Below are 20,172 nucleotides of genomic sequence, written 5' to 3'. Positions count from 1 at the left end.
TTTTCACTCTTATTTTAAAGCAGCTGACAATGACAAATTAGGTGTTTCATTGTACAGAGGTATAATATCACCTCCCTAACCTTTGATATCTAATTCTAGAGATCATAATTCAGTCCACTCTTATTTGAATATTCATGCTCTGTGGATAAAAATACATACAGCTACAGATAATATTTTTGTCAAAGTGAGAAAAACCAAAGTATTCATACGTAATCTGAATTGCATGTTGATATACCTTGCAAAAATTTAGGTCAATAATGGAAAAATTGACTGTCAAGACTGATGAAGTAGCATTCTTAAACTGCTTTTTGTTAGAAGTATAGTGATACCATATGAAAATGTTAATATATTAGGTTAGGTCAACTCTAGCTTGTATTTACAGTAAGCATTTTCTTAAGATAAGGCTTTCATTTCACAGTAGCTTAGCTACACTAACAGATGTGTAAATCAGAATGAATATGGGCCTCAGGAGATGTCCTGATAGATGTGAACATACTAAACATCACCACTGTAAGTAAGCAGGGGATGAGGCAGTGAGGAGTTGCTTGCTAAATTTTGCCTCTGTTTAAATATAAAATGTGTCATGAAGGGCACAGTAGGACATTTATAGCTTAACACATGTTCCCCAGCAGGTACATGAAGCTATTCTAGATAAGCCCAGACACAGCTGGAAAACAATTCACGGGTCTCCCAAGGAAAATTTCACCTAGTCAGAAAATGCATCTGTTTTTCTCCCCATAACTTAGTAATGGTGAGTGCCAAAGACCGTAGCATTCACACAGACTGCCTGAATCCTGCTGACGATGAAAGGCTAAGGTCAAGCTTTGTACTTCTGTCATTGGCAACACATTTCAGGGCCTCTACAACAGAGCCAGAGAGATTCACTCATTGGGATGCCTGACCCATAGGGCAGTAAAAGTATGAAACAAGCAATGAGGGCAAGTTCATATCTCAGTAGGGCACAGCTGGAAGACAGTTCATATTGGCAGAGCCCTACCATGGTTATTACTCTATCCCTGCATAACAGTGCAGGAGGATGCTGACAGATCAGAGCACAGGCAAGAACAAAACCAACTGTCTCTCTGTGCATTCAGCTGTTAGAAACATAGTTTAATTGGTTCCTGCTGTATATACGGCTGCAAAAGTAGCAAAGGACTGAAGTCTCCTCGTGTTTGGTCAAGGTCTTGCTTGCTTTCATCTGTTGTGCAGATGCTGATGGGGTCACCTGCCTGGAGGGGGTCAGGGTTCTGCCAAATGGATTTAAGCAGGGTACTCACAGTCCAGGCATCCCAACTTAATGGTCAGTGACTCAGTGAGAAAATCAAGACTGTCTGCACTAGTGGATGGCTCCATTCCTGACAATGTTTGTAAGAAAGAATGATAGCCTGGAAAACCTTCTCTACAGATGTATGCTGTTTAATCTAACAAATAAACTCATTCCATCTACTTAAGGCAGATCGCTTCCAATCTTTATCAGGAGTACCTAAGTTTCATACTCTCAGTGCAGACAAAAAACTAAATGAAGGGTGGAGAGTAGAAGAAGAACTGGAGATTATAACTAGAGGCTCTGGAAAGCCAGAACATAGATATGAGGGAAAGAGAAAGAAAGGGGAAGATTACTCACTCTACAATAGGGTGATATACTTGCATTCTGTGAGAAGTATGATTTTGGTGAATATACAGCTTGCCTACCAGGCAGGAGGCTAAATGCAACATGATAAAGATGTTGTTATAATATTTTAGCTTAATTGCTATGGCTTTGTTAAACTAACACTTCAGAGAACATAAAGATAGCTAAAAAAAAAAAAAAAAATTAAAAAAATGGGTCTCCAGCCTACCTGCAGTGAGAGTATTTATATGATAGTACAGACTCCCATCAGGTTACAGGAATATGAAAAAGCTGTGCCTCAGTTTTCCAAAATGTTAACTGCATTAATATTTGGAAAGTGTCTGGAAATTTTCCAAAGGAAACTGCTGAATGAAAGAATAAATTTCTAACTTTATCTAACTATATATATGTGACTTATGCTCACATATTTGTAGTGTATGATAGCAGACAAGAAAATAGTCTCATAATTTAACTCCTACTGGTTAAATAGGAACAGTCCATTGCGATTGCCTCAGCTCCATCAGAAACAGTCTGGCCAATGAACATACAATACCCACTGCATTCAGGATTCAATTTTAAACCAGTAGAAAGTACAGAATTTACTGTATTGTAGGTTGATGATTTATTGACTACATGTTTTCAGAGGGACGGGGCTGTTGTAACATTCTTGGGGGAAAAAAAATAGCTTCATGTTAGAGGGTAATCATGTTACACCTTTAAAAGAGTCCAGGAAACTTCTACGCACAGATCAGCAAGGATGCTAATACAGCTCCACAGTTGGTCCATTCCTTCTTGAAAAGGTTGTTCCCCTCAACCTGACAAGGAAAGGAGCAGAACTGGCAGGCTGATGCAGAGCAACATGGAATTACCATGTATTTCTGTCACAGCCTTCTGGAGATTTGAAAGAAAACAGATGACAGTGCAGGACCAAGAACATGCAAAGAGATTAATCATTTTTCAAGACCAGCTTGAAACAACTAAAAATAGTGTGGTAGTGTGTTGGGTTTTTTTTATTAGGCATTGAGCTTTTCTGGAAAATGGAAGCACCCGAAATATTTGTTATTTATGAAAATATGAGCAACAATAATTTTATTGATGAGTAAGCCTGTTCATAATGTTCAGATTTACAGAAATATTTAAATGCAAAAAACCCACCCCAAAAACCAAAACATTTTTAAAAATAACTGGAGGGGGCTTAGCAAATTAAATCCTTTCTGCAAAAAAATGTCACTGTAATCTACTTTTGAACTGAGGAACAAGGAGAGATGCTGGTCACTTTTCACTGACAAGAAAAGACAGAGATAGAAATGAAGGTATAGTTTCTTAATGGGCTTGATACTTCAAGGACTCTAAAATGCAAATAAATTTCTGGAGGTTTGTGGTGTATTGGGTCATGTTCCTCAGCCCGCATCTTACAGATATGACTTTCTCCCTCATAGAATAGCTAAAACATCAGAGGATCTTCAGTGTTTTCACTCTCAAAGACCACCAGAATGTAAGAATTACTACACAGAGTCAGATCAGAAGTCCATCTAAACCAGTACCCTATCTCCAAGTAATGGTCAGCTGCAGACAGTTAGGGAAAGCATATAAAAATACCATATATAGTCTGATCCTACCCCTGCTCAATCCTTTTAGTTGACTAGGACTTGGAGATGGGAGTACAGCCAGATTATCATGTTTAATAGCTACCAGTGGACCCATCCTCCAAGACTTTTCATCTCTTCCCACAGTTTTGTCTTGGGAGAAGGGAATCTTACCACGTGATATTAAACCTTCGAAATGTATCCTTGTATGGCTTCATCACAATGAAATCTAACCTGGGTTGTTCTCCTTGGCAGAAATGTTCCTTCTCCCTTTTGCACATTCACATGTGTGTATGTGTTTGTGTATTTAATTTAGGAAAATATGCTGAGAACACATCTTCAGATATGATCTTAAAAAGTTAAATACGACCTGACCACTTTCTTCAAGGATGAACAGGGCACTGTGTACATTTACATCTCTTAAGACTTCACGGCTCATAATTCAATTGTTTAAGCAGCTAAAAACATTACTCCTCCAAACAGCAAAGAAAATACAAAGCCCCCCCCAAATCAGGCTTGTTCACTGCCTTAAATAAAAAAAAAAAACAAAAAAACTTAACAGTAAAAATGAGTTCTTGTTTATGCCTCCTTAAAAAAAAGTAATATACCAAGGAGACAGAATAATGTTGTTGAATCTCACAAATAGCTTTGTCCCCAGTCCAAAGAAAAGCTGGGCTGGCACGTGCATTGCCTGAATTTAAGTCATCTTGGGACACAGTGAAGAGAAAAATACTCTTAAAGTGTGAACTTCAAAGCTCATGAGCAGAAATACCAACTTCAGTGATTATTACTTTGAAGCCAGCAAAACTGGGAAGTGAGCAAGTGCCTGTTATTCAGGGAGGGAGCCTATTCCTCTCCTGCTGCCAAAGTTTTTCTCTGTTCCTCAAGGTTAGCTCTATTTCCATTTTCACGCAATCTAAACACATCCTTCCATCTCCAGCTCCCACTCCTTGAATTCCAGCCAGCCTTCTGATCTCCTCCCTTTCTTATCTGATTCCTTCTTTCCACCTTAAGTCTCTCTAATTCCTAACTCCAGAGAAATCTTATCAATGGTATAAACCTAACATATTATCAGAACAACTTTTATACTAAATCCAAAAACCATGAGCTTCTCCTGGTCAGATTTGTTACTTTATGTTGTCCCAAGTGTAGAAAGCTCCTCCTACTAGGAGACATTATTTGACACCATAGAGATCACCAGAGAAGCCAAAATCTCAAGTGTTGAAATACCATGTGGAAAATTGAAAGTATAAATCTAACATGGAAGATGGTTTGGGCAACATACAAACTGGACACAAAGCCTAAGGGAGGGAAAAGCCTGTTTGACCATCATCAGGTACAGATTTAACACACAGCACCAAGAAAGCTTGAGGATGCACTACCAATAGCATTGCTCAGCATGTGATGTGTTCATGGCCATGTGGCTACATGGTTTTCAGCATATCAAAGCCAGGTACAACCTGGACATGTCAAGAAAAACAGAACACAAGTACAGGACTGACATACCAAAACTCATGGGAGCTTCCTGCAACATGGGACACATTCTCCTGTGACTTCTACTGCTGTTAAACAGCAGTAGCTGCACTGACCTTCAGAGAGTTACACCACCATAAAAAGTATGTGAGAGGAATCAAATCCACTGTGTAGCTTTGCCCAAGTCAGTTGGCCAGCATTTCAAAAGCAGCTTATAATTTTGGCTCTCTCAAATTTTTAGTGTCTTGGTGCCTTAACAAGACACTAAAAATAAAGAGCCAAAATTACGGGTTACTTTGCACAACTTGGGCCTCAGTTTCTCTGAACCAAATTCTGATGCTACTTGAATTTACTTTTATTTGAAGCCTGGAATAAGTTTCCTGAACAATACAGAGCTAAAAAAACCCTTCACTAATACACCTGAGAGCAGACTTGCACTGTCTGTACCTCAGGTTACTCATTACCAGTCTGAAGACACTGGCCCAAATCCTCAGCTGGAACTCATCTGTCATAGCTACACTGAAGCCCCCATACCTATTTGTACTAGCTGAGAATCCAACCCAATAAATTCTATTTAAATCATTTACATAGCATTATGAAATTTAATACCTACACAGAGCCTGGAAGATAACAAGTCCTCAGCCTGTTAATGACTCAGAGTAGACAAACAGAAGTAACTCCACTGTTAAGTGGAATTGCAGAAAGATGAGAAACGAATCAGATCCACTGCATATTAGTGTATGTACTGAGTCCTACTACTACCAGTTTTCTGCAAATGCCTCAGTTCAAAGGAGCATGATATTAGGGAACACAACTGGTAAAATAGAAAAGACACAAGAGGCACCAATGTCAATCATCAATGCAACAAAAAGCACAAGAAAATGCATGTAAACTCTTTTATCCAATGAAAATCAGAGCAGTCGGCTTTCTTTTAATTTAGGAACATGCTGTGCTTGCCTGGGGGCTGCAGGGGCAGGGAAGGCAGAGAGGGTCAGATCTCCATAGGACTGACCCAGGTTTGAAAATTCACAGCAATTAAAGTATTGAGAGCCAAACCTCCCACACATCCTTCCCCTAAGTGTCAGGAAATGGTGTCCCCTGGTTGCTCAATTGTTAGGTCAAATGGCTGGCCTGGAGGGACTAGATGGGTTTCTGGGATTCCATTGGACCTCGGGGGAATTTTATGTCAACTAAGGCAGATGGAGCAAAACCAAACTATCCAGGTTTAAAGCCTTAAAGATGCTGTTCAACTCGTGCCATGCCTCCCTGCCAATAAAATACAGTCAGTGCAGGCCACATTTGGACTTGGTAAGAAAAGTTTTTGCGACAGATTTCAAGATGAACAGAATGATCTCCACTACACATAAGAAGCACAACTAAAATAAACATCAGTGATAGCAGCAGACAAGTGATACAGTGCGGTAAGGCCACTAGGATATCCAGAGAATTTGCTTACTCAGCTCTGTGAAACCATGAGACTGCACTTTGTAACACATAATATAGACTTTAAAAACCTCAGGGTTGCACTGGGACTGTCATAAACTCCAACAGGGAATTGCTTTCTGTTTCACAAATCAAAAATGAAAAGATGTCTGCCTTGTCCATATTGTATTTGTTTCTTTTGCTTCCAGGGTCAGTGTCCACCTGTAGAAGAACTAGCAATTTCCTGGATGGTATTATCTCATCCAAACTCAAGGATGCTGAATGATGATCCATGCATTCTCACAAGACACTAAATTTATCTCCTGCCAGATCAATATCTTCTTCCCCATTCCTCCTCCCACACTTCCACTCAGTGTGCAATTTTCCCCCTGAACCATGACTAACAGCCCACATGGAACTTCTAGACTTGCAAACCCTTGCAGATAGTGTCACTCACTAGTGGGATGCTGAGCTGGAGGACAGAAAGAAGAATCGTAAGACAGAAAGGAAGCAGTGAATTTAAAACAGCCCAAATCTGGAGTTCTCTCCTCCTTATTTCCTCTTCTCACCCTCTCAGCTTTCAGCAGTTCTGTATATATTAATTCTGTATTGCCCAATGCACTTCAGACAGACTAACCACTGAACCAGGTAAAAGTGTCTGTGGCTCCCAGACACTTGTCTTGGCTGTGACAACTTTCAAGCTTTTATTGGGGCATATACATTTCTAACAAGTTACTACATTTCTCAATGATATTTTTTTTTTTTTTCATATTGCTAGCCAATGTGGTTAGGCTGTTGCTAAGAAAATAAAGCAGCTTCCTGGAAAAGAAGCTGCTGGGCTACTGGAAACAAAATCAAATAAGAAATAAAAGAGGGAGAGGAAAAGGATTCTGATATGTCATGGTAAAGCAGCCCAGATCCCAAACCAATTCCTTCCAAGTGAAGACTTCACTTCAAAAGTGCATCCCCACAGGATCTGGCTCTGAGAACACATGCTCCCTTACACACGCAGTCAGTACGGTTGCTTTTTCTCCAGCTCAGCCTAGCCCACTTTACATGGCATGGCATCCCTTACCAGGAATTAGACCCTGAACATCTGCCTAGTAAAGGTTACTCCTATTACGTTAGCCAGAACAGTGGTTACATCAACCTGCAGTTCCTTTCAGCACAGCTAACTGCACTTGCTCAATTTCATTTTGCATTTTTCCCTGCAAAACCTCCTCCCCATCTTTACTTTTCCTTCTTTACTTCCTTCTCCCTGCCCCAGCAACCCACTGTACCACTCTCAAAAGTATTTGCAGACTTATTCCATTACTAAAACAACACAGCCCAGGGAGCGCTGACTCGCAACAGCCTTTCTTGTGACTGCTTGTTGGCTGAAGCCAATTACTAACAGCACAGTGCATTATATTGTGCAATTCACATAGCTCCTGCTTCTCAGCCCAGTTTTGTGTTTATGTTCAAGGGCGTCATCTCTCCTTCCAGAAACTGCACAGACCAACCACCCTCTCACTGGCAAAGAGCTTTCTGAAGTGCCAGCTAAATATGTCAGCTTCATACAGGAAGCATCAAACTCTTCCACACACCAGGGGAAATGAATATGTCAGCTTCATACAGGAAGCATCAAACTCTTCCACGCACCAGGGGAAATGAGCTGTTTCTATCATGGGTCTTATTACAGAAGATGCCAATGAAGAGGCTGTGGAGGCTCCACAGCTGTAGAGGCTCCACAGCTGTAGAGGCAGCTGTCCCCAGAAGTGGTCCCATCTCTACGCAGGGAATGAAGAAGGGACATCCAGGTGTGAGGTGGAGGAAGCAAGGTTAATAACATGAATGCAGAACTGGATTTTAACCGTAAATAAATACAGCTGAGTGCCTCACTGAAAATACTACCTTCTTATGGAGGAGGCTTGGGAATCTCTGGACTGCTGAAGTAAAAAAAATATGAAATATTAAGACTCACTAACTTTCCAAGGGACTTGCACCATGTGTCTGGCAGTACCTCTGCAGGTTTTTCACAGGGATATTCTCCTTGTAGTAGCTGCCTCCTTCATGTAAGACCCTGTTAAAGTTAGGTTTTGATGTGAGAGACACCTCTTTCCTCTGCAGAAGTAGCAGGTTCTTCGGAAAGCCCTCAGTACAAAACAAGTACAGGCTCAAGGTGCTAAATTTGTCAGATTTAGCAAGCAACACACTACGCTAGTGTTAGGATCTGTTACTGTCAGTAGCCTGGCAGAGTGGGACAGGACTTCACTGTCAGGGAGCCAGAAAATTGCCTGTTGTCCTCATAAGGAAAGAGGAACTGCACAATATGAGAAGGGATTAAAGAGTTAAAAAAGCAGTCTTGCATTGTGGAGTTGCTTAAGGAAGCTGAGTTCTGCCTAGGGCTTGTTTGGGATTTTGAAGTCCTGCTACCAGAATATGAAGGAGCTGAATTTCAGTCAATTTTGCAGTCTTCCAAAGATACGTCCTTCCCTTCTGCTGTCTCCTTCAACCTCCGCCATCCCCTGTCATCCCCCATCCACATACATAAGAGTGTAAAAGCTTGCACTGTCAGCCCCTCTGCATACCTTTGGGAGAAACGATCAAGCTAAACCTGAATCCTGTGTGCTGCCAAGCTGGCTTCAGGATATTTCAGAGGAGAAAAAAAAGACAAGACAGACAAGCAGTACTTGCAGAGATTTGTTCTTGAAAACAAGCAAAAACATGAGAAGATTTGCTACAGCAGCTGCACTTACACTGTAATGCTCGTGCCTGCGCAGTTCCTCCCTTTTCTGCAGTCCAGTAATCCACATAGAGAACTGTCTGTGCTGCTCCTCTTGCTGGCAGTGCTGTTATAGTGAGACTGGAACTGCTGCTGTTTTCACTTTCAGCCCAGCCTCTCTCTCCAAATCCTCTGACGTCAGACAGCCTCTAAGAGATATTTATGGAATGAACGATCTAAAAGTTTCTCTAGGTAAATCTCAGATTGCAGATTTTTTGAATTTGTAATTTTAAAACTTTTGGATAGAAAATATCTCCAAGGGGTATCAGGGAGAAAACAGTGGGGAATTACAGATGTTGTTGTATAAGTCCCTGGCAGAAGACAATCCCTGTACTTTTCTGCCCATGGTATATTATATCCACACCCAGGATGTAACTATCTGTCATGGAAGTCCCCATTTGGAAAGCAGTATTTTCCAGTCTGTCAACTGTGCCTAAAGAGTGTTCAAATCAAGCCTGGCAGAGGTTGGTGACACACACACAGAGAAACACACACACACACACACACTTGTAGTCCACAGCCCTCTGCTATGTCTAGGCTTTGACTGGATTTAACTACAACAGGACTGAAACAGCCCTTCCAAGCATCATGTCCACATCCTCTTTCAGTTTTGCACTAACCCCTTCCAGCTGGAATGTCTCCCCAGGCATGTGGGCCAGCTTCCCTCCTAACTTCAAAATACCTTCTAGAAGCATCTCATCTCAGATGAATACCAGCTCAGAAAATTAATTTGATCTTTGATCTCTATTATGTTCTGCTTATTTGCATCTCTGTTTCTATTATTTCTTCAGTACTGTACATTATGATGTTTCACCTGCTGCGAAAGCCAACATTACAAAGAAGTAAAGATATGCTAGAGCAAAAACTGAAGCAGAAGTATTAGCATTAATGCTAAGCAGTACTTGAAGAGTGAAATACTGTCATGGTATAATCCTGCTGAGGCAAGTGATGTTAAATTTGGACTGATAAGACCTCAATTAGGAGCTGAGCTTGCCTATAAGCCTGTAAGTATCAGTAGTCCCATCTAAGAGATGAGGAAACCGAGGTTTGAAGGTGAAGTGATATACATTGAAAGTCCTTGAGTGAGCCTTGCCTGATTATAGACTGACCTTTTTAGGAAGTCCAAAACTTAATCAACATTTTCTGGAGGATTCTACAAATATATTGCTATTATAAGCAACTGTTTTGGGGTTTGGTTTTTTTTCATACCTCATCATTTCCATTTGTAAACAGTTATAAGAAGTATGTGTCTTGGTACCACTTTTGGAGATGTGAGTGCTATTTCAAAATGTAAAGCCAGGGTTTTTTTCTGTGCAACTTACTGGCAGAGCAAATTCACCATTTTGGGCTGTGTGGATTAGTTTTTTCATATACATATACTTTCTCTTTTCTGCTTTAACACCACCACTTTTGAAAATTAACCAGGGCTCTTTAAAATCAATAAAACTCATCTGATCAACTTAAAAAGGCTGATAATCAAGTTTGCTGTGATCATTTTCTAATGGCAGCTAGACCCATACTTCGACATATCATCACTGTGAGCAAAAGACTTGAGATAAATTCCAGAACAAAATGGTATCTCTTTGAAAAGATTTCTACCTTTAAACTTACAAGATAGGTCTAAGAATCTGGCAGATGCAGGAACAAGAAAATATTCTGAGACCCAAAGCAGTATTCTGTCAAGCAAAGGAAATTAAACATTTTCATATGTAATAAATAAATAAATAATAAAAATAACTCAGTTTTGATAATGCAATCCAAGCATTGAACAAGTGGCATTGTTGTCCCCTCTGGCTATCAGATTTGCCACTTACTTAAGATCAAGGATAATTCAGGGCATGAGTACCCACCCTGCCATGCTGCACGCTACTCTTATTGAAGATCAACCCTATAGTTACATTGTTACCTGTTGGCAGCTTCTCCTATAGATATCTGCAGGGAACTCCAAAGAGCAGTGATTCAGGGCTTCTCTGTAGGATACCGGAGTTGTTCCTTATGGGTAGTTCTACCTCCCACCAGCCTTCATTGACTCAACTCCTATGGTTAATAAACTCTCTAAAGCATAGTAGCAGCTCCTGGTGTTTGCTGAAGATGAGATGACTATCCATGACTGTTGTGTTTTCTGTTTAATTTATAGGATTATATTACATCTTCTCCCTAGAGTGGAAAAAGAGGAATGTGGAATTCCTGACTATTACACAGAAGAAAAGCATAATTACAACTTGTCCTACAGTGTGACCCAAGCACAAATGGAATTTCTTTATTTCAAAAGACTTTGCAGCAAGATTGAAATGCCAAGAGACTGAAATATTCTGAAATGCCAAGAGTCTGAAATGCTCTGTTTACCCACACATGATACGGACAATGACAGTGAAAGCTGCTATTAACCTGTGTCCAGTAGAGCATTTAATTTCTGTCCTGAAGGGATATGCCTCTTAACATGTAGTTGTTAAGACAGAAACCACCATCCTGTCAGAAGTGTTACAACATTCCAGTTACTGCACATTAAGACAGTATCTCTATGAACCTGCTGCATTTCTTGATGGAAATGAAAGGAATAGCCAGTTACATCACTGTTTATTCATAACCTCTGTACTGAATCACATAAGACTCAATTCCACAAGAAGGAACAGGAGCCCTTTTTAGAACACAACACTACAATATGAAGAGCATAAAGATCCCATCTGTGGGCAATCTGTACTCCTGTTTCCTATACAGGAGAACCCTATCCATTGGACTGAGAGTGTGCATGTGGGAGCACAATTTGCTCCATTTTAAACATAATTTATTTTAAACAGGGCTTCTCCCAAAACATAGTAGAGGCAAGCACTTTTGGAGGGTGAAAATCAACTTTGCGTACCGGACCAACACAAACATAGGCATTACTCAGCCCTAAAAAAAAGAACAGCATGAGACCCTCTGCATCACTAGCACATGACTGACAAAACAAGACAGCATGTGTTCCTCAGATCCAAATCAGTCTCAATACATGCTCACATGAGCAGCTACAGCAGTCCAGTTGTCAATCCCTTAGCGCTACATAACAAAATAATAAACCAAAGGAAATGAAACCATATTAAAATACTATTCTTGCTGCCATAGTGGAACAGACCATTCAGCTCTCTAGTCTAGTACACTGCCTCAAGCAGTGGTTAGATACCTGATAATTCAGAGCGTGGAGAATGGAAAACACATTACATCCAGCCAGCTGTGGGTAGGAATATTACATAAGAACTAGGGGATAAAGAGGGAAGATAAATTCTTTCTTGAACCCTACAGTTGATCAGTTTACACCCTGAAGCATGAGGTTGTTTCAGATGCTGGGTTTTTTTCCCTTGCACTGGTATTCCTATGAATGTTATTTCTGCATATATTTCAGTTTTGGGAACCTGCCAGGTTTTTTTCAGATCCACTGAAGTCAGGAAATGCAAAGTTATGGCATATTTTCAAAAGAATAGCATACACCAAAGCATGCAGAGAACTCTGTCTTTGTCCTCAGATGCATACAGCCTTGGCCATAGTTCTTAAATCCACATGGTGATTTTCCTTTCATTTTGCATGACAGGATTCTATTGTCTATCTACTTTTGGTCTTCAGATTTAATTCTCCACTGCACTGACCAGAGTGAAACCACTTACAGAAACCACTTACAGATCTCGTAGAAGTCTTCATTTCCAAGACCTGAAGCAGTACCATGGCTAACCAGGTGCTAGTAAACAGTTTAAACAATGGGAAGGGATGCTGGTGAGGTACTGCAAATACACATACACCAGCAAGAAGGATCATTCTATCTTCGTCCTGTGCAAAGAATTTTGCTCTGAATATCAGGAAAGAGGAAAGGAAACTTTTTCTGGCACTGTACCACAGTGTACCTGAGATGTCCCTTTAACCACGCAGGATTGTGCAAAGGATGGTAAATGTCTGAGTATCATATAATACATGCCACTGGATAAACCTGTATTTAAACCCAGGCAATGAAGTGACAGCATTTTAGCCTGTTTCCTCCAGTATCAAAGTCAATAAAAAGTGAGAATTGGGAGAATGAGGCTCACAGAACTGGAGGAGCACTTCCAATTAAAACTAGTGCAGTGTTAGAGGAAGACTTACAAAGCCAGCATCCCTGCAGTACACTGTGACTGAACTCAGAGACTGAGGGACAGACTAAACTCCTCAAACTAAATTTAGCAACAGTTTTAGCCTTGATGGACAACACTCACACATGAATGTAGACAGAAGGCAGCAAGGGCCGAGAACACTTTTGCCTCCACTGCTGGCAGAAAAGGAGGCAGGAAAAAGTGAGCTCTGTCCCACACAGGGAGTTGTGGCTAAGCTCTGACTCTTTTGCAACAGTCAACTAGACCAAAGAGGATTGAGTAGGCCAGACTATTTGGACAATTGTGAACTAAACTTGTCCTGCAGATATATAATATCAGAGTTAAACAATATTTTTGTAATATATCACAGCCCAAATAGCTATTCCCAGAGCTAGCTTAAATTAATTTTGTTTCCTACCAAAAACTATATAGTGAATTCAGGTTTACCAGTGTCCTTTGAGATCTTTGTGGGACACAAGTTTCCTGGCTTCTTTCATATCCATACTGGATTGACAACTGTTAAAGCAGAGATGCTTCAAAGAAGCCAGAGATGTAACTTAGGAGAAAAAAACACATAGGCACCCAGTAGACAACCATGCAGACAGAAATGCCACCAATTATATATCATATTAACAGCAATCATCATGTGTTACAAAAAATCCAGGGGAGCCTGAGTTGGAAGGTCAGTTAAATTACGTGGACTGTATCAAATTTAAGTGTCTTGACTAGTATAATTTTTTCTTTTCTTTCCTAGACATTTTCTCTTCTTGCAAAGGATTTATTTTTAAAAGACTCCAGGAAGCCAAGCAAGCCTATTAGACTAGCAATTATCCTGAGTCACTTCCTACAATAGTTTAAAACAACTTTTCATAAAATGTCTTCTGTGGACATGGATGTGAGTATATCATTGGCCCACAGAGTTGAACCAGTAAACCTGAAAGGAGTAATGTTCTACAGCTAATTACATTACATTTTTAGTAACACTGAAAGAATACCAAAGTTGGAAAATAAAATATTGGAAAATGACAGATATCAAATACGATATGATATAGGTATGTTTATCCACTACCCATGTAAAACAGCTGTGGCAGAACCTGGGATGGGACCCAGGTGCCTGCATTTTAGTTCAAGGCAATTTTCTCCTTGCAGCTCTTACACAGTTGATGTAAGCCTGATGCATGGGATGAAGTAAGTATAAAACATTAGCATAAGCCAGAGCTGGTGCTGTAATTTTGGCACTTCCACACTTCTAGGTGCTTTGGTTTATCAATGCTTATGCTCTTTACTGGTTTTCTTTCTTCATTATTTGCTAATTAAATAAAAAAAAATGTACCAGTTCCAAAACTTTTGCAGTTTTCCTACTGAATTTATGAGATATCAGCATAATCCCAGAGGTCTTCTGAATATAGGAATTTTACTGTACTGTTGTTGTTGGAGGAAAAATGCTAGATCAATGCTGCTGTAGGCTGTACACCTCAGCTTTGTTCCCTGTTTAGCCCCAGACCAGGACTGCAAGCGCCGTTGGCAAATAGATGCTAGACAATGAAAGTTTAATATTAGTAAGACTATACCTGACAGTTCAAAGAAGTTTCTAAGAACAGAAGACCCTGACCTCTAGGAGGCTGAGATGGTGGAGATTGTCCATTGTGATTACTCAGAACTGAGACATGCAGAACCTGAAGCGATCATCCTTGAAAGAAAAAGTAAAATAGTGAAGTGGTCAAGATATAGAACAACTTGTGAAACTGACTGTCAAGATAATGACTAATAAAAGACTTGTTTGAAACCAATAGATTAGGTAAATGCTTTATAGAGACCATAAATGGAGAGCTGAAAATCTTGTAAGCTTGTCACTCTCTGCGGAGGTGACCCAACGCTGCTGGACCGATTAAAACTGCAAACCTAGAGTAACCCATAAGAATTCGAGTCTCTTCTTTTACAGTTGTCATGTCACCATACCGCTCTTCTCTTGTGAACTTGCCATTTCAAGTTGTAATACAGTTTGACCATGACATATACAAGTGTCTTCTCAGGCAGAAAAACATAAGAAAGTTCTTGAATTGTGCTTCTGAAGCCTGGTGCAGTATTGTGGGCATAGGCACAAAGACTTGGCAAAATTATTCTTGGAAGATAGATGAACTGTAGAGACTGCTATGCCTGAACCCCAAGTTTTATTACCAGACCAGCCAAAAGTGACCTTGTGTAACCTTGGTTACCTCACCTGCAGAAGAAGGAATTAAGACAGTCTGCCTATAGCATAAGATCACAGGATCTTGACTAATAATATCAAGAAACATTTCATAATCTTTTATAATATCTGAAATGAAACAAGTAAATAGAACAAAATGAAACCATAAAATTTAGGTATTCTGTCTTCTTTGTACTTACTAAACACCAAAAATGAAGAAATGATTCTCATATGACACATACATTTATTGTGAACATAAGTTTCTATCACCTGCATGATAGTCTATAGAAATGAGTCAATTTACAGGATTAAACAGAAAGCCACTGAACTCCAGATTTTTACTTCTTTTTTCTTTCCAGATAGAATAAAACCTAATCTTATAAGTTAATGAGTGTTTGAAGATAGAATACTCATTTGAAGAATCCAGTTTTGGACTAGATGTGGGGAGCAGTGACATGTGACAGCACTATAATCAGACTTCTGATGAAGACAGACAAAAAATAACAGCTTTACAAACTTATACTAAGAGCATAATGACTCTCCAGGGTCCTAGTCACTGTTGATTTAGCCATGGTTCAGGATATTCGATATCCCACAGTACCAGGTTTTTGTGTCTGAAGTAGAGCAAACAAAACAATGAGACACTGAACAGTTATGACTGTCCTTAGAAGAAGAGACCAGTGCTACTTCAGTATTATTTTCACAAACACTACACAGAATTGGACTCAAGTCCCATAAATACAAAGATCAGCAAATTAGTTTTGCAGCCTCTTTAAGAGAGGTGACAGCTGTGAAGAAGTGTCTTGCAGGCAACTACAAATACTGACTTCGTTGAAGACAGTGAGAGTGGGAAGGTGTCAAAAGATGGCCCCACAGCTAAGTAGATTGATCTGAGTTTGGACTCTTGTCTCATCATATTTAAACTGCAGCAGATGAAGAAACCAGAAAGGAGCAAAGGAAGCTTAAAAGAACTTGAATTGTAGATAAGAAACTTGGAGAGAGGGAGCTTAAAAATATCCCTGGAGCACAAGAAGGGAAATGGGTACCTCACTAGGGTTATACTATGTAATGGGATGACTATTGTGCTTCACTCAATAAAAACCCATTCAAAACTTCGCTAAAACCTGATGAGCTGGAAATTCTAAAATATAAACCAGGATAAAATTCTTGTATGTCTAAATCTACTGATGTCCTGAATCCCAGAATGTGTTCTTTAGGATACCAAAGCAGTTTGAAATACACAAAGTTGGGATGCTCAGCATATTCTAAGACCAAGATACAACATATTGTCAAATGAGCTATAAATTAGTCCATTTTGTTCTGATATACCCATTTATAGAAGATGATGGACCATTGATGAAAATAAGCAGTGGTGAACCAGTTCAGACACAACTTTGTTAACCAGTTTCACAAAAAGAGGGTATGTATCTTTGCAATTTCCTTTGAGTATTTCAAGTACAGACATAAAGGTGACAGGCTTAAACAAGTAATTTATAACCTTTCACGTAATTTCATAAAATTTATGTCATTAATATTGCTACTAGAAGATTCTTGCCCTGATTAGGTACAGGATGGCAAATTGATATATTCTCTAAAATACATCTTTTGGGATGCATTTGCTCTGTATTTACCTGGTTTTTTTTAATGGCACACAAGTTGTTCATAAAGGAAATGCTCTAGAGCATCTGAATGCTCAATGGTCTATAGTTGACATATATAATAATGCAATATAATATTCATTATATTATAGTATTGTAAAATTATGATAATATATGGTTGGGGGGAAAAGGTATTTTCTAAAGCTTTAATTGTACGATAAGATACAAATAAAAGCATCTTAAAAGATTTGAAAAATACGTTGAGGGCTGAAAGGTTGAGCAGGGCCAGAGACCCTCCAGGAAGAGACTGGATTCGTTGTGTATGGACTACTGAACAATAAATCACAGCTAATAAATTGCCAACTAAGCACTGGCACAGATGCCTGGCTTACTTGAAAAAAAAAAGGAAGACAGTTTTGTTTCTCCCCATCTCTGAAACCAGATGAAAATCGCTCTATATCACACTGAGCCACAGTAGCCCTCCGAAGTCATTCCAGAAGTGCAGGACCACTGGAGTGCAGAAAAGTTTGGAAGCAGTACAGGGGATCACAAGTGGCTTTCTTCACATAGAATCAAGCCCTCTGAGGGTAATTAATTTATCTGCAACACTAGCCATGAGCATCCTCAGAAACTAGGGAATGTAAATGCAATCCAAATACAGGAGAATAATTAGGAATCAGTGAATGAAGCATTTTGTGAAACTTTATGCTAGCAGCACAAAGAAGCTAACTGGGACAAGGATATGTTTTTGGCAACAAGTAGTTTGACCAGCTTCTTTTCTTTGTGCTGGTGTTACAAGTCTGATTCTGTTCATATCTGTAAATCTCTTTGAGATCTTCCAATGGAAATCACTACTCAAGTTTTAAAAAAATATTATATAAAGGAAAAGTTACAGTGCCAGAATATATACAATGAATCTATGGGAAATCATCATTCTTCCATGTTTCAAGAATTGTTTGACAAGTTTTTAAATTATTTCTCTGGGAACTAGTCTGGCTTAAATGTGTTTATCCTTCGCCTTTTGTTAGCTCATGTTTGCATTTACTGTCCATTAATAATAGATGAACACAACAGCCTAAGGTACTTGATTCTTTTATGAACTGTAGATAATTCCATGTTTCAGTCCTACATAACATCAATAGCATAGGGAAAAATGGAATGTGGCAAGAAGCCCAGGAAAAGGCAAGTTGAGTTGGATTGGGAATTAGCTGGAAGGATAATAATCCTGCAGGCCAATATTCATTAAGTAATTTTATGTGCAGTGCAAGAAAATTATGATATACACTTGGCACCTAGAGACTTTGAAAAGTTAGGAAAAATATTTCAATAACTGTACCAACTGGTTAATAATTGTGATATAAAACAATTATTTCTATGGTGCCTCATGCTTACATGATTCAGTCTTATTCAGCGTTACTCTGAAGCTCCGATAAGTAACCTAAAGAGTTGCTTATCAGTCTAGCAGTTTCCTGAGATGTCATACGATCCTTCCTACCATTTTTCCTCTTGTAGCCATCATTTGGACTATATCCAAATCATGTTCACTTCAACAATGTGGGATTAAGCTTCTAGAGATGCTTTAGCATACACTAGGGTCTAGGTAAGGCCTATGAGGGCATGCAAAAACATCACAACTGTAAAATAAGAATTTTAAATGTTCAATAACTAATAAGAAAAGCAGTTAAAAACCGGTATACTTAAACTGCCCTTCTGGATTAAGTTCATGTCTGTTCTTAAACTATTTAAACTAAGCCAAAATAACATTACCCCCTTCCAAGGTAAGATTCCTTTTGTAGGTTGTCATTTGTATCCAAATGTATGTTTTACTTATGCAACTTTTCTGATAAACCATTCAATGGACACTGCAAATAATATGAGCTCCACTGAAAGTTAAATGTTTTAATCCTAGGAACAGTCTAGTTTGTTAAACTAGCCATGTAGCTCACCAAGAAGACTGTTTCTTTAGATCACTCAAATCATTCTCTCAAGTGAGACTCTTGGAGTATGCCATTTGACAATGATTGATCCTATTCCATACGCCCAGATTTCTGTTCTTTGGTGAAAAAGGTATTATTTACCTGAAAGTAGGCAGTAGAGGGATTTGTTTTTATTTCTTTTGTTTTTCAAGTAGCATTCATGCATCTTAGTGGATTAGACAACCTCTATACATACAAAAACTTTTATAGGGAGTCTTTACACATCTTACTAGTTTTATACAATTGGAAAAGTGGTTTTTTTTGTAGTTCACAAAACTATAGCTTCTTCAACAACAGAAACTCTTAAAAATCTTATCTGTTGTGTTGAGTTTCTGTGCAATAGTAACTTGCAGAAAAAATATGTTCTGATGAAAATCTCAAAAATGAATTTATGTACTGCTGAAAACCATTATTCATGGAGGCAAACTGATACACATATTGGCCTATGTTTTCAAGTATCGTATCTAGTACTTGATGTTTATTAACTTTGGAAAAATCTGACTGGAGTATGTATAAACCGCTGCCCTCTCCTGGGGGTCACAGAACAATGCAAACTTGAGCAAAAAATATAGAGCTCCTGATTTTGTGAACAGTATTTCCAGTAAAAGATATACTATTAAACTTACTGTCTATAATAACTTAACATGAACAAAAACTGCTGTTATGTATTTGTCTGTCAAATTACCTCCGAGGTCTTTAGCAACCTCATTTACTGAAACAAGGATCCACAGTATATAGAATGTTGTTGAATTTATAACTCACTATCTTAATTGTAAACAATATGTGAAAGATCAAAATTCTTGACAGTGCTTACAATAATTCAGTCTTCACTTTGATTTAGTGAAGAAATAATGAAGATAAAGTGCAGTACAGTTATTAACTTAGAAAAGAGGGTTCATTCTATTTTCAGCTTTGGCCAATTTACCTCTGTGTTCTTCAGCCATATATGAAAAACAGGTAAAGCATTGTTGCTTCTGCTTGTAATATCAGAGTCCTAGATTCAGCCTTCATTTGAAGAGGATTTCATTCCAAATGCAAGAGAATTGAAACTCACTAGTTTGTTACATGCTTGGGGATTCTTAAGTGAAAGATGCTAGGAAACTCTAAACAGCTAAATGCTCAATCTACAGTCAAGATAGAGATGTAAGATCAACAATGTAAATGAACATTTTGTATTTTAATATAGTGACTCAGACAGTAAGTCTGCCTCTTCCCATTGGCAAATAACTGATGTCTGCAGTCCCTGGATACCAACCCTTACCCATTTATAAGATTTCCCAGCTATAGATGCACAAGTTTAGCATGTGACAAAATCACCCAGCCTTAAATGCATCTGGCATTTTAGAGTTGAATGAGCAATAATAGTTGGCCGATTTTAAACCAAAAACTAGATGCTAAAAAAACCCCCAAGTCCAAACTAAAACTTTTTCCTTGCACAATTGGACACATTCCTCAATTTCTC

The 20,172-nt window shown here is 38.9% G+C and overlaps 1 protein-coding gene across 1 annotated transcript in view; it reads right to left on the bottom strand.

Moving 5' to 3' along the window:
- DAAM2 (dishevelled associated activator of morphogenesis 2) overlaps window positions 1-8,916 on the bottom strand; it is a 206,260-nt gene extending 197,344 nt beyond the window's left edge. Inside the window, exon 1 of the mRNA XM_027801195.2 lies at window positions 8,829-8,916. The gene's annotated coding sequence lies outside the window, so the exon portion shown is untranslated. The remainder of the gene's footprint in view (window positions 1-8,828) is intronic.
- Between the last annotated feature and the right edge of the window lie 11,256 nt (window positions 8,917-20,172).

The sequence above is a fragment of the Falco cherrug genome, chromosome 13, assembly GCF_023634085.1.
Source record: "Falco cherrug isolate bFalChe1 chromosome 13, bFalChe1.pri, whole genome shotgun sequence".
NCBI classification, from domain to species: domain Eukaryota; kingdom Metazoa; phylum Chordata; class Aves; order Falconiformes; family Falconidae; genus Falco; species Falco cherrug.
The sequence above is the reverse complement of the archived record's forward strand: the minus strand, read 5'-3'. Positions and strand labels throughout refer to the sequence as shown.